The following is a 16,107-nucleotide window of genomic DNA, read 5'->3' on the forward strand; positions in this document are numbered from 1 at the left end:
TTCTTTATATCCTTATTTGTAGGACTTGTGTTTAGCTAGATTTCAGGTGGTCCTATATGATGGTTGTTCTGTAGTTTAGTTGTCATTTTGATGTGATTGTGGGAGGATTTGAGTACCCCATTTACATACCCCACCATCTTGATTAAAAAGCTCTCCTTGTGTGAGTTTTGATAGATTGTGTCTTTCAGGGAATTGGTCCATTTCACCTTAAGTTACCAAATTTTTAAGTATAGAGTTGTTCATAATATTCCTTTATTATCCTTTCAATAGCCATGAGATCAAGTCAACTGTTCAAGGGTTGTCCCTCTTTCATTTCTGATAATTGAGATTTGTAGTCTTCTCTCTCTCTCTTTTAATCCTCACCCTAGGACATGTTTTCCATTAGCTTTTCAGAGAGAGTGGAAAGGAGAGAGAGAGAAAAAAACATTGATGTGAGAGAGATACATCGACTGGTTGCCTCCCGCATGCACCCTGACCAGTGCTAGGGATAGAGCTTGCAACTGAGGTATGTGCCCTTGGCCAGAATCAAACTTGGGACCCTTCAGTTCCCAGGCTGATGCTCTAACCATTGTGCCAAACCAGCTGGGGCTGCCTTCTGTATTTTGAAGGCACATACACATTAAGTATTGTCATGTCTTCTTTGAGAATTGGCTATTATGTAATTCCCTTCTTTATTTCTAATAATTTTTCTTGCCCTGAAAATTTGTAGAGCTACTCCATCTTTCTTTTGATTCATATTAGATGGTATATCTTTCTCTTTCTCTCTACTTTTTATCTACCTATGTCTTTATATCTAAAGTGAGTTTCTTATAGACAATGTATAGTTGGGACCTTCAAGTTTTTAAGAGAGAAAATATTCAGTTCCTAGCAATCATTTTAAGATGAGGATAATAGGAGGCCCCAAGTGTTTTCTTCAGTGATTGATAATTTCATTCATTGAGATTAAGAATGCAGGAGAAGAAAACCTGCCCAACCCCAGCAGAGAGAACCACAAGATGTAGAGTTCAGAGAGCTTCAAACAAAGTACTCAAGGTCAGTCACAAGCAGCGTCTGAAATTGGCCTGTACTAGGTCCAAAAGACTGGGAGTTCTAGAAGATCTATCTAATACATAGAAACAAATCAAACAGGCAGCCAAAATGGGGAGACAAAAAACAAACAAACCAACAAGCCCCAAATGAAAGAAAAAAAGAATTCTCCAAAGAAGAGCTAAATGAAATGGTGATAAGCAATCTATCAGATATAGAGCTCAGAATACTGATCATAAGGATGCTCAACAGCCTGAGAAAAGAAATAGAAACTATGAAGAAAATTAAGAATGACATAGTAGAAATAAAAAAAACATTGGAAGGATAAACAGCAGATTAGGGGAAGCTGAGGAATGGATCAGTGAATTAGAAGACAAGGTAAAAAAAAAAAAAATCAATCAGAGAACCAAAAAGAAAAAACAATTAAGAAACAGGAGGACAGTTTAAGGGAGCTGAGGGACAACATGAAACATAACAATATTCACATCATAGGAGTGCCAGAAGATGTAGAAAGTAAGCAAGATTTAGAGAATCTGTTTGAAGAAATAATGGCAGAAAACTTCCATTCACCCTTCACCCTAACCTGGTGAAGGAAAAAGTCAGGAGGCACAGAGAGTCCCAAGCAAGAACCCAAAGAGGCCCACACACAGAAACATCATAATTAAAATGTCAAAAATTCAAGACAAAGAGAGAATCTTAAAGGCAGCAAGAGAAAAGCAGTTTGTTGCCTACAATGGAGCTCCCATAAGGCTGTCAGCTGATTTCTCATCAGAAACTGTATAGGCCAGAAGGGAATGGCATGAAGTATTCAAGGTAATGAAAAGCAAGGATCTCAAACCAAGACTACTCTATCCAGCAAGGCTAGCATTCAAAATAGATGGTGAAATAAAGAGCTTCCCAGACAAAAACAGGCTAAAGGAGTTTATTACCATCAAACCAGCATTGCAAGAAATGTTAAAGGGACTGCTGTAATAAGAAGTTGAAATAGAGAGAATGAGAAACATAGGCATAGGGAAATAAAATGGGAATAGATAAGTACCTATCAATAATAACCTTAAATACAAATGGATTAAACTCTCCAATCAAAAGGCATAGGGTAGCTGAATGGATAAGAAAACAAGACCCAAATATATGCTGTCTACAAGAGACTCATCTCAGAACAAAAGACTCATATGCTGGAAAAAAAAAAGAAAGAAACTTCTGGAGGACTTTAAGAGAGATCTACAGCAATACAGTCATAGTAGGGGACTTTAACACCCCACTGACTTTATCGGTAGATCTTCCAGATAAAAAATCAACAAGAAAACAGTGACTAAATGACACACTAGATCAGATGGGTTTAATTGACATTTACAGAACATTTCACCCCAAAGCTGCAGAATATACATTCTCCTCAAGTGCACATGGGACATTCTCAAAGAGAGACTACATCTTAGGACACAAAACAAGTCTCTACAAGTTCAAGAAGGCTGAAATCATAGCGAGCATCCTCTCAGACATTCACACCATGGAATACTATGCAACTGTAAAAAAGAAGGATCCCTTACCCTCTGAGACAGCATGGTGGGACCTGGAGAGTATTATGCTAAGTGAAATAAGTGAATCAGAGAAAGACAAGTATCACATGACCTGACTCATATGTAGATTCTAATGAACAAAATAAACCAATGAACAAAATAGATACAGAGACATAGAAGCATAGGACAACTTGACGAATCTCAGAGGGAAGACAGGGTGGGTGGGTGGGGAGTGATTAACCTAAAAACTTATATGCATATATACATAACCCATGGACACAGACAATAGTGTGGTGAAGGCCTGGGGGAGGGGTGCAGGGGGGAGGGGATCAATGAGGGGAAAAGGGGGGCATTTGTAATACTTTCAACATTGAAGATAAATTAAAAAGAAAAAAGAATGCAGGGAAGAGCAAGTTTGGGGATAGAGGAGATGAGTTGCAGTGATCCTGTTGCGTTTGATGTGGCCATGGCACATCTGCTGGAGATAGCCAGGGCAATAGACCTTGGTGGGCCCAGAGCTCAGAATAATGATGAAGTTTGGAAACATTGATTTGAAACTCAGCTGTGCTTTGACTCTGACAGTGGCCCTGGTAATGGATGGGAATGCAAAATGGAAGTGTGCAGGCTGAAAGAGAATAGAATGAGGGCCACCAGATTAGTGAGAATTTCTTGGTTTTGATGACAGAATCCAAATAGCTTAGCTCAAATAATCAAAGTACAAAAAAGCAGAGACAGGATTTCTGTCTTTTGTCTTCTTCCCTCTCTTCCTGCCAACTTTATTCTCTCAAATAAGCTATTTTCAGAAAATTAGGAACATAGTTCCTGGCAGTCCTGGCATCACATTTTATAACATTAAGACTGAAGACGAAACCAATCCCTTGCTCCAATTCAGAACGTGGCAGGGAGAGCCTGTGATTGGCCCTTGCGTGGGTCTTATGCCCTCTCTGGGGTACTATAATTCATGGTCACTATCAGAAAAATAGTGCAGTGAAGGGGAGAAGAATTTTCCCCAAAGGAAACAGAGGAAGGCATGCCAGACAGAAAAAACAATCAGCATAGCCCTCAGGCACCAAGAGGTCAAGGTGAGGGAAAGGGCCCAAGGAGACCATTGAAGGTGTCCCCAGAGGCAAAGGGGAGGCAGGGAGGTGAAGCCCTGCAGAAGCCAAGGGGATGTGGTTAGGAAAGGGTGCGTGGCTGAGAGCCTCAGCAGAGACAGCAGGAACAAGTGGAGCTGTAGGACGTGGATGACGTGGGCTCTGGGGGTCAGTGTGTGTTTGTTGGTACACACGTGTAACCTAGGGCTGAGAAGACAAGAAAGGTGAGGCAGTGGAGGCAGCATGATGGGGCAACATTTTCTTTTTTTCTCTCCTTTTTATTAAGTTTTTTTGGGTGACACTGGTTAACAAATGTATGTGGGTCTCAGGTACACAAACCCACAACACATCATCTGTACACTGTGTGTGTGTGCACCACCCCACAAGCCTCCGCCCACCACCACGTATTCCCCCGTACCCTCCTCCCCCTCCCCCCCCCCCCCGGCAGTCATCACACTGCTGTCCATGGGTTCTTTCTCTTTTCTTCTTTTTTGCTCAATTCCTATGCTTCCCCACCCCTGCAATCAGCCGCCCCCTGCACCCCTCAGCTCTCAGCCTGCTCGCTATCTGAGTCTGTCTCTGTTTTGCGTGTTAGTTTATTTTGTTTATTAGATTCCACATATGACTGAAATCATGTGGTACTTGGCTAATTTCACTTAGCATAATGTTCTCCAGGCCCATCTATGCTGTTGCAAAGGGTAAAATTTTCTGTTTTTACAGCCGCATATTATTCCATTGTGTAAATGCACCACAACTGTTTTATCCACTTATCTACTGATGGAACTTGGGCTGCTTCTAAATCTTGGCTATTGTAAATAATGCTACAATGAACATAGGGGTGCATATATTCTTTTAAATTAGTGTTTTTGGTTTCTTCAGATACATTCCCAGAAGTGGGATCCCTGGGTCATAAGACAGTTCCATTTTTAATTTTTTAAGGAAACTCCATATTGCTTTTTATAGTGGCTGCATTCCCACCAATAGTGCACGAGGGTTCCCTTTTCTCCACATCTTCGCCAACACTTTGTTTGTTGATTTATTGATGGTAGCTATTCTGACAGGTGTAAGGTGATATCTCATTGTTGTTATAATTTGCATTTCTCTAATGATTAGTGACATTTATCATCTTTCATATGTCTATTCGCCATTGGTATGTCTTCTTTGGAGAAGTGTCTATTCAGGCCCTTTGTCCATTTTTTAATTGGATTGCTTGATTTTTTGGTGTTGAGTTGTATAAGTTCTTTATAAGTTTTGGATATTAACCCCTTATCAGATGTATCATTGGCAAACATGTTAAATGGGTTGTCTTTTCATTTTGTTGACAGTTTCCCGTGCTGTGCAAAAACATTTTAGTTTGATATAGTCCCATTTGTTTATTTCAGTATTCTCTCTTTTTTTTCTTGATGAGTCTGGATAAGAGTTTGTCAATCTTGTTTATTTTTTTAAAGAACAGCTCTTGGTTTCATTGATCTTTTGTATTTTTTTAGGCTCTATTTTGTTTATTTCTGTTCTGATCTTTATTATTTCCTTCCTTCTACTCACTTTGGGTTCTGTTTGTTGTTCTTTTTCAAGTTCCTTTAAGTGTAAAGTTAGATTGTTTATTTGAGATTTTTCTTGTTTCTTGAGATAGGCCTGTAATGCTATGAATTTCCCTCTTAGGACTGTTTTGACTGTGTCACATAGATTTACAGTTGTTGTGTTCTCATTTTCATTTGTTTTCAACTATCTTTTGATTTCTTCCTTGATATCATTGCTAACCTATTCATTGTTTAGTAACATGTTTTTAGCCTCCATGTCTTTGTGTGTTTTTCAGTTTCCTTTCTTTTGATTGATTTCTAGTTTCATACCATTATGGTCAGAGAAGATGCTTGAAATGATTTCAGTTTTCTTAAATTTATAGAGACTTGTTTTGTGTCCTAACATGTGATCTATCCTAGAAAATGTTCTGTGTGCACTTGAAAAGAATGTATATTCTGCTGCCTTGGGGTGAATGCTCTGAAGGTATCAGTTAAGTCCATCTGATCCAGTGTGTCATTTAAAGCTGCCATCTCCTTGTTGATTTTTTGTCTGGAAGATCTATCCATTGATGTCAATGAGGTGTTAAAATCCTCTTGTTGTATTGCTCCCTTTATCATTATATAATATGCCTTTGCTTCAAAGTCTGTTCTGTCAGATATAAGTATTGCCACCCCAGCTTTTTTTCCTTTTCCATTTGCATGGAATACCTTTTCCATCCCTTTACCCTAAGTCTGTGTGTGTCTTCCATTCTGAGGTGGGTCTCTTGTAGACAGCATGTATATGGGTCTCATTTTCGTAGCCATTCAGCTACCCTATGATTTTTTATTGGAGCACTGAAGCCATGTACATTTAAAGTGATTATTGATAGGTACTTATTTATTGCCATTTTATTCTTTTAACTATGTTCCTCTTCACCTCCCTCCTCCTCCTTCAAGCAGGCTCTTTAACACTTCTTACAGAGCTGGTTGGGTGCTGATGGACTCCTTTAGCTTTTTCTTGTCTGGGAAGCTCTTCATTTCTCCTTCAGTTTTAAATGATAGCTTTGCTGGGTAAAATAGTCCTGCTTGTAGGTCCTTGTTTTTCATCACTTTGAATATTCCATTCCAATCTCTTATGACATGAAATTTTTTTTTTGAGATATCAGCTGACAGTCTTATGGGAGCTCCCTTGTAAGTAAGTAACTGCTTTTCTCTTGCAGCTTTTAAGGTTCTCTCTTTGTCTTGAATTTTTGCCATTTTAATTCTGATGTGTCTTGGTGTGGGCCTCTTTGGGTCCATCTTGTTTGGCACTTTCTACACTTCCTGAATTTGTACGTCTTTTTGCTTCACTAGGTAAGGGAATTTTTCAGTCATTATTTCTTCAAACAGGATCTCAAGCCCTTGCTCTCTCGTCTCTTTCTAGTATCCCTATGATGTGGATGTTGTCATGCTTCATGTCGTCCCAAAGGTCCCTTAAACTATTCACATTAAAACAACTTTTTTTTCTTTTTGCTGCTCTCATTGTTTTTCCCTCCCTAGCCTTTCTTCCAAATTGCTGTTTGATCTTCTGCTTCATTCAACCTACTGTTTATTCCTTCTAGTATTCTTCATTTCAGATATTGTATTCTTCATTTCTGACTGGTCCTTTTTTATAGTATCTATGTCCATTTTACGCTGTTAAGCATCCTTATTACCATTATTTTGAACTCTATACCTGATAAATTGCTTACCTCCATTTCATTTAGCTCTTTTTCTGGAGAATTCTCTTGTTCTTTAATTTGAGGCCTGTTTCTTTGTCTCCCTATTTTGGCGGCCTCTTTGTGTTTGTTTCTATGTATTAGATAGAGCTGCTATGACTCCCAGTCATGGTAGGGTGGCCTTATGTAGTAGGTGTTCTGTGGGACTCAGTGACACAGTCTCCTCGATCACCTGAGCTGGGTGCTCTCAGAATGTCCCTTGTATGGGTTATGTGAGTCCTCCTGTTGAAATTGAGTCTTTTTTGTTATTATTAATCCTCACCTGAGGATATTTCTTTCATTGATTTTTAGAGAGAGTGCAAGGGGGGAGGAAGGGAGAGAAAGAGGAGGGTGGAGAGAGAGAGAGGGAAAAAACACACACATCAATGTGAGATAAATACATTCATTCGATCAGTTGCCTCTGGCACATGTGCCAACCAGGGCCGGGGATTGAACCTGCAACCTAAGAAGGTGCCCATGACCAGAATCAAACTCAGGACCTTCCAGTGCACAGGCGAACTCTTTAACCACTGAGCAACATCAGCCAGGGCTGTAATTGAGTCTTGATTGCTATTGGTCTATTTGTGTGTGGGATTGACCCTCAGGTTGGCTGACAGTGAGGCTTAACCCCCAGCATGGCATTCGAGCTGCTGGGCAGATGCTGATCATATGAAGTGGAATTAGCCTCAGCAGGATCTGGTGCCTGCTGAGCTCTCCCTTTGGATATGCTTCTTGTGAAGCTTATTGGGTTCTGCTGTGCTATCATCTGAAGTTGGCCACTGGGTATATTTGTTCTGGACCTCTTGGAAGGGACTCTGATTCAGGTCCATGTCATATGCTGCCTGTGGCTGGCCCTGGGCAACCTGTTTGGAGGTATCAGTGATCCACAGTTTGTGGCTGCCTCTACTGGGCCTGGGTGCATGCAGGAATGACCAAGCTATGCACCAGGCTAGCTTTTACCAGCACTGGACCCAGGGGCAGGTCAGCAAAAGACCCAAAACACCCAGAGATCTGGCTCTGCCTCCCTTCACATGCTGGCTGCCTGTTAGGCTCCGTTATTGAAAGAGCCTCTGGCTATACTTCTCAGCAGGGTGTAAACGCCACAGGGTGGGGTGAGAGGGATTCTAAAGGCGGGGCTATAGTTTTCCCCCAGGCTGATGCCACACGGAGGGGAGTGCTCTGCCTGAGAAAGATGGCATCTGCGGTGTGGGGAAGTGACTCAGCACAGGGGTCCTAGCGGCTGACCCTTCAGCTGTCTCCCCAGAGCCACAAACCCCAGACTCCTCTCATGTGACTCTAGTCCACTCTACCCTCACTCTTCCAAAGCCCAGGGTGAGTAGCTATGAAATTAATTTTGTGCATTGGCCCTTTAAGAGTGTGCCTGTGTCTCTAGCCATCTCTCCCAGGACAGAAACCCTATTTCTTTTCACAGCTGGATGTTATGTGGCTGCCTTTTTCTGGCTCTGGTGCACTGGGCTGGAGAGCCAGCTTGGGGTTTAGGCCCCACCCTTTTCAGGAGGAACTCCTCTCAGCTGAGATAACCCTCCTGAACTTCAGCCGCTGCCTGTGGGAACTGGCCAACTGGTAGGAAGGCATCTCTGCCCTTCCTACCAGTCTCAATGTGGCTTCTGTAAATTCTTGGTTATAAGGCTTCTCTTTAACTGGTTATTGAGGATGATTTTTCTATAATTTAGTTGTAATTCCAGTTTGGTCCTGGGAGGGGGTTAGTGTAGCTTCCACCTAATCTGCCACCATCTTGGATCTTGGAGCAATTTTTCAAGCAGCTCAGCTGTGGAGCAAAAACAAGAGGAGGGCAATAGCTGGAAGGTGTCATGAGGTCAAAAAAATCCATTTTCAGGTGGACCAGGCCTGAGTTTATCTCTATGCAGGGCTAAAAGTCCAGGAGAGTATGAATGAATGAAGATGTGAGAGGTGTATTAGTTATATTGCTGCATAAGAAATTATTCCAAAATTTTGCAGCTTGAACTACAAATATTTATTATCTAACACAGTTTCTGAGGGTCAGAAATCTAAGAGTAGCTTACCTGGGCATTTCTGGGCCAAGGACCCTCATGAGATTTGTATTAGTTTGCTTGGGCTGCCATAACAAAATGCCACAGACTAGGTAGCTTAAACAACAGAAATTTATGTTCTCACAATGCTGGAGCTGGAAGTCCAAGACCAAGGTGCTGGGAAGGTTGTTTTTTATTGAGGCCTCTCTCCTTGGCTTTCAGACAGCAGCCTTCTTGCTGCCTGGTGCTCATATGATCATCCCTCTATGCATGCACACCTCTGGTATCTCTTCCTCTTCTTATAAGGACACCAATTATATTGGATTAGGGCCCACCCTAACAGCTTTGTTTTAACTTCATCACCTCTTTAAAGGCTTTACCTCAAAATACAATCCCATTCTGAGGAACCAGGATTAGGATATCAATATGAGTTTGGGGGAATAAAATTCAGACCATAACAAAATTTCAGTCAGGATGTTGGGTGGGACCATGGTGATGAGACCTCAACTGGGGCTAGAAGATCTACCTCCAAGATCACCACCTGTTGACTGGAGACCTCAGTTCCTCACCACATGTGCCCTTGCTTAGGGCTGCTTGAGTCCTCATGACATGGCAGCAAGGTTCCCCAGGCCAAGTGGTCTTAGAGAGAGCAAGGAGGAAGCCACAAAGCCTTTGATGCACTAGTCCTAGAAGGTGTACTTCATCACTTCCACCCGATTACATTTGTGAGAAGTGGATCACTAAGCCCACACTCGAGGTGGGAGAATGAGCCTCCATCCTTTTTGAAGGGTGGTTGTTGAACAATTTGTAGATTTGTTTTAATCACCACAGTAACTGATAAAGCACAGGCCCTGATGGAGAAAGTCAGGGAAGGCAGAGCTGGAAGGGTGACTGTTGGGTGCCAGGGGTCCCTTCCCCTGGGCATACCCGTAAGTGCTCACAAGTATGGGGGAGGCAGGGAGCAGCAGAGCTGGAAGCTGAATGTGCTTTCCCTTTTTTCAGTGATGCAGATCAAGATGTTTTGCAGAGTGAATGGTGAGAGGAAACTTTGAAGTAGGGTTTTTTTTTCGGTTTTGCTTGGTTTGGTTATTGCTCAGCAGGGCCCACATAAGGGTCCCTTAGAGGTCATTTCTAAAGTTCCAGGGGAGGTGCAGGCCATGAAACTGCCCTGGCTCTTGTTTTGGCGGGGATATGACCCATTCTTGACCGTGTTAAGCTTGGGGCTGGAACTTTGTTCACAAGAGAGTGGTGGACCAAAGGGTCCACACAGTGTGTGAATTATTGTAAATTTTGTGTTTATTTTGTTTATGGGTATTTGTAAAACCACTGGTTGGGATAGAAATTAAGCTAGAATGCAAACTGCTAGACAAAAGAGAAACAGGGGCCTAAGGGTCATGATGAAATGAGGGAACAGTTGCTCATGGGGGTAGGATGTGGTGCTGACTGGGTGTGGCTGGAGAGGGGCAGCCTATGGAGATGGCTTCAGGTGTAGAGCAGCCTGGGACACAGCAAGACCAGAGCCAGTCATGGGGGAGTAGAGATCACTGGAGCCTGGGGGTCAGAGTAGTGAGAGTCTAGGATGTGTGGCAGGTCACTCCCCCCCCAGGGAGAACAGGACTGGCAGGGGGCACCTGTGAGGCAGACCCTGGTGTCTGGAGAGGGGTGACATGGTGTATATGGAGGTCAGGTGCCATGGGTGACAGAGGAAGACAGAGCCAGGAGCCATGGATAAGCCTCAGATTTCTACCTGGTGCGGAGAAGTGAGGAACCAGAGCAGCAATGGGGAGCCAGAGGCAGAACGATGCGCTCTGAGTCTTTCCTACCCACCCCCTCCCTGGGTTATGTGCAGTGGGAAAGCGGACCAGCCTCCCCTCTACAAAAGCTGCCTGGGAGCCAGGGTTTGGTTAAGGGCTCCTTCGCACTTTCACACAGACTCTAAGCTCCCCTAGGGCAGAGGCAGTGGGGCAAAGAGCATGGATTTCAGAGCCGAGCGGGAGGGTGCCCTTCTTCACTTACTAGATGGATAGATTTGTGAAGTCTCAGCAGTTCTCACCCCTGTAAATGGGGGCAGCAACGTTTCTTCACACAGCAGCGTATCTGGGAAGGTCTCCCCCAGGGCAGCTGTTACTGCAGTTTGTCCCATTCGCCCCTTGTAAAAGCCTGACCTGCCTGGGTCCATGTTGACAGTGGTGGGCAGTCACCTAGACCTCTTCTCCTAGGACAGAAGAGAGGGAACCTGGGGGACCCGGTCAGCAGTCTCCTGCCTGGACATAATTCCTCAGGGACCTAAGGAGTGCTTCCTGGGAAGGCCTGAGGGCACGAACAAACATTTCAGGAGTCCCGGGTGTGTCTCTGACCTCACAGTGACCTTACGAAACCCAAGCAGTCCCATTTCAGGAAGGAGCAGGCTAAATCAGTGGCAGGACCTGCTCTGGTTCCTGCAGCTAGTGAGTGGAAAGCCCCGCTCTCCCAGGCCCCTGTGGACACACCCTCACACAGGGACAGCACCGGGGCTGGGGGGCCCAGACACTGAGCCTCCTGGGGGCTGGGCTGCAGCATCCCCAGGACGCCCTTTCCAGGTTCTCAGACTGTGCTGCAGGCTCTTTCTTCCCCTCTGTCCCCAGGAGACAAGAGTGTGGACAGGACTTGGGGAAGAGAAAACATGTTCCTTTGGGGTTAGGGAAGAAAATGTAAGTTTATATTGTCATTAAACATATAAATGCTTTTATGCACTAAATAAAAATTGGAATAAGAAAATTCTTCGTCCAATAGAACAGAGCGGCAAAAAGACTTGGCCACATTCAGGGGCCGCCTACACTCACGCTGTCCTTACCTCCCACTCAGTCTGCTCGGCCCAACGTGCTGCTGACCCTTCGCCTTCCCTGAAGCTGCCCTTTCCTAGGAGAATGCCCTTCCCTCCTCCCACTATGAGTCCTGACCCACCCGTCAGAGCCATTGTCTCTAAGGACTTCATCCAGTTTCATTAACATCTCTTGGGTCTCCCTGGAGGGGGTCTGTGCTAGATGCAGGGAGCTTGCTGAGAAACAACACTGCTTAGCTGCTCCGTGTGATGTGACAAGGGCAAGGAGCCCGGGCTCCAGGCAGGGCAGGGCTCCTCCTTCATGTCAGGGCTGTGACCCCCAGCCTCTGCTTGCTCGAAGCTAACCAGGCCCTCCCCAGGTGTGAAGGGGGCAGGTCTGGGTTGGATTCCCAGCTGACAACCAACGGGGCCACCTTCCTTTGTCAAGCCCCATGTGTGAAATGGGAGCACCTGTGTTTTGGGGTGCTGTGAGGATTAGATAAAGATGTCATGTGTCTGTAGCTAGGATGACTGCTCATCTTGGAACTCTCATGGTGTACAGTGAGGCTAGTTTTCATGGGTGTCTGAGAGACAAAATTTGTGCTTCTGGGTGATAGGGATAGTGTCTTAAGTATGTTCAGAGCCACCCCCACTCCCTACATTGAGGCCAGGGCTGAGTGCAAAATAAATATTCAGTAAAGATGAGATAGGATGAAAGAAATCAAGAAAGTGTCTTCTTACATTTGGTGGGACAGTGACTTATTCATTTATTCAAGTCATTTCTTGAGCCAGGCCCCAGGCCAGGCACTCTTGCTGAAGAGCACACTCAACCCTCCAGGGGCTTGTCAGGGCCATGAGGACTGATGATCTGCTTTCTCTCTGCACACAGGCTCGAGGAGCAGCTGTCTCAGGATGTCGGTCTTCAGGCAGGTAAGAATTGCATCTCCTCCGTCTCCGGATGGTTTGTGGCAGCTCCAAAAGACTGTCAAATTACTCCCAAGGAAAGAAGAGAGAGGCAATGAGACCCTACAAGGAAACACCAGAGATGTGGAGTTTAAGAAACAGGATAGATTATATTACCTAAAGAAAACCAATTTGGCCAGCCTCTGGGCCTCAGCAGGGGGCCACATGTGCTCAGTAATCCCTCACTTATATTCAGATTTAAAACATGCAGAGAGGGTGGGAATAAACATTGGGCCTTCAGCTCAGCGAGCATCTGTCGCCTGCCTGCTGTGTCCAGTGGCCGGGAGATGCTCCAAGTGAGAAGAGAGTATCTGAGCCATGCATTTACTGTTAAGATGACACTTAGACACTGCCCTGCCTTGGGGTAGTGGTGGGGTGACAGGCTTTTAGGTAACCTGGGTGGGCTGGGGGAGCCCAGAGGAGAGCCCCCAAACCAGCCCAGGCATTCTTCCCTGCCCTCCAGAATTCTAGCCCAAACCCAGGAAGGCCAGATAGTGCTGCAATGTCCTCTTTGATAAGAAAATGATCCAAGTGTTCTCTTCCCGAATGCAAAGGCACAAAGTGGCCATCATCTCCTGGCTGCTGGGTCTGCACTCCTGAGACGGGGGCAGCACCCCCAAGCAGGGCTCCTGCAACTGAACCCTCAAAGTGTCTGAGTCACAGGATGGATGGCCAGGGTTGATTTTTTTCAATTACAGAGAGAGGTTGTTTCTGGCTAGAGAGAGAACACATGTGGTCTACAGATTCAGGTTGCAAGGGCTTTCTGTAACTCAATTGTAAACATTAGAATTTGGCACCAGGTGTGAAGGCAACGCCAGGCTTATTTCACACAGGAATGCTTTAGCTCCAAGGGTCCCGCTGGCAACGTGACTAACTTCAAGCAGAGTTTAGGAAGATACCCCTTGAGGACATATCACTCTCAGTTGCAATTATATCCTGCTCTGTCTTCTAAGATTGAAAGTGCCTCCTTCAGAGGGCCCAAATGATTGCTGGCTAGAAGGCAAAACCTTGCTGAGCTTATGACTGGCGTATCCTCTATCTGTGCCTGCTGTACTCTTAACACTATTTGGGCTCCTTACCCATGTTACATGCCATCTTTACAGCAGCCCTGAGAAATCACTGCTTTCAACAGATGAGGAAACTGAAGCTCAGAGAGGTTAAGTGACATGCCCAAGGCCATATAGCTCATGGAATGTAGGATAGGGATTGGAACCCAGGTCTGTCAGACTGAAAAGGGGTTTTCTATTAGTCTGCTCAGATGGCCGTAACAAAATACCACAGAAGGGAGGGCTTAAATAACAGAAATTCGTTCCTCACAATAAGCTGGAGGTCCAAGATCAGGATGCCCTCAGGGTTGGTGTCAGGTGAGACCTCTCTACCAGGCTCACAGATGCCCACCTTTTCACTGTGTCTTCACATGGCCTTCCTTCTCTGTGCTCACAAAGAGAGAGAGAGGAGGAGGAGAGGGAGAGAGATCTGGTGTCTCTTCCTCTTCTTATAAGGACATCAATTCTACTGGATGAGGGCCCTACCCTTTTGACCTCATTTAACTTTAATTACCTCCTTAAAGGCCCTATGTCCAAATACAGTCACATTAGCAGTTAAGGCTTCAGCATATCAATTTTGGGGTGATGCATTTCAGTCCCTGACAGGCTTTAATATTTACTTAATCTCTATTATTAAGAAAATTCAAGCATATTGAATAACTACATCGTGGAAAGAGTTTATTTTTTTAAAGCAATTAGCAGTGGACACCCTAGGCCAGTGAACTCTGCTAGTATAATTAAAATAGGATTTGAGTTGGAGAATATTGATTTGCATGCTTCACAAGTATGAGGGCTTTGCCATTCGCTTGCTGTGTAACCTAGTCATGCCTCTCCATTCTCTAGACCTTAGTTTCACCAGCTGTCAAATAAATGAGTTGTCTGGGTTTTAGCCACTTTAATAAAACCCCCAAATGAGAACTATGAATGTTTACATACCTGTGGTGCAGAGGGACTGGGGACCCTTCAATGTACAAGACCAGAGGGAAGTAGCTTGAAATTCAAAGTGCCTGTTAGATTGGTACAATCCCCAACCCATGAAGCCATAAACACTTGTTGGGCTTGATGGCAAATCCTTCATTCCTATCCGCAGTCAAACATGCCCTAACAAACTTACTCTCCAGGGCATTTGAAATATTGCTTCCTCAGTTTGGCTCAAATAAACTCTTACAAAAAATTAAAAAAAAAAAAAAAAAGCCAACAAAAAACTTGCCTTAACAGATGGGATGGGGGTGGGGAGATCCAGTGACCAGGCACGGAGGAGGCGGGGGCGGGGACAGGGCCCTCACCACCAGCAGTTACCATGCTGTCTGTCCTGTGGAGGGGCCAGGCCTCCCTGGGTCGGCTGATGGACCTGTGTGAGGGCTTAGACCAGAGAGGCCTCTGATGGAGGTGCCTCCATGCCCCGCCTGTAGCCGCAATGCTGTCTCTAGGCCCATCTCTTCTACAGGAAGAGGAAGACAGGGCCGGTGGGCGCAGGGCCCGTTTTGGCAAGTGGGCCAAAAGAGCCTGCACATCTTGGGACACGGTAGAGTGAGAGCACCCGAGGAACAGGTCTCCCAGAAGTGAGTTGTTCATGACGTCAGGTCTTTGGGTTTCCTGTGGTGATTTCTGTCTAGGCTGGAGGACTCCTACCTTCTCTCCCGCAACAGCTCTTCCTGCAGCTCAGGCTGCAGCTGTTGTCAGGCATTTCTTATCGAAGAGCAGTGAAGGCTATTTAGAGCTCTCTGATTTCTGTACCTCGGCCTCTATTTCTTGAATTTCAATGTAGGACTTTTACTTTGTTTGCCTGTTCTCTTCTCATTCGCTCCTTTCTTGATTGGGCTGCTTCTGCATAGTCACCTTCTTCTGCCGGTAGAGTTCATGAAGATGCTCTGTTTTCTGCTGGTTGCCCTCTCATTATTTCCTAGTAGAGCTTTGTCCAAATGGAGTGAACAAAAGTCATGTTCCAACTCTGTTATTTATTCTTGCAGGTCACGTCTGATTGACATCTCATTGCTCAGTCTGGATTACAAGTGGTCTTTCTTTTTATCCGTGTCTGTGACTTTCACCTTGCTTTGGTGATTTTGCACACTGCAACTATTCACACTGGAATTTCCTCTTGTTTAAGAAAGCTCCTCCTAAGACTCAGAGGTTCTGATGTTATTTAATTAGTTCGCTGAGCAGCGTATGTTGCTCATGCTGGTCTTCTGCATTCTGTAGCAATTGTTCCTTGCTGTTCTTGTTAATTTAGCTTTTATTTCTATAAAGTTGTATAGGCACCCAGTTTAAAGAATCAGCCCCCCACTTCCTCTTCCCAGATCTGAGCACAGTCAACCCTTCAGGTTGATTCTTTGGTCTTTCCCTTTCTGTCTCTAAGGAACATGCTACAGTGCTACTTGGGTTTTTGGTTTCAGGCATCATTTCTTATTGACTTCCCA

Source organism: Miniopterus schreibersii (genome assembly GCF_964146895.1).
Source record: "Miniopterus schreibersii genome assembly, chromosome: 7".
NCBI lineage: Eukaryota > Metazoa > Chordata > Mammalia > Chiroptera > Miniopteridae > Miniopterus > Miniopterus schreibersii.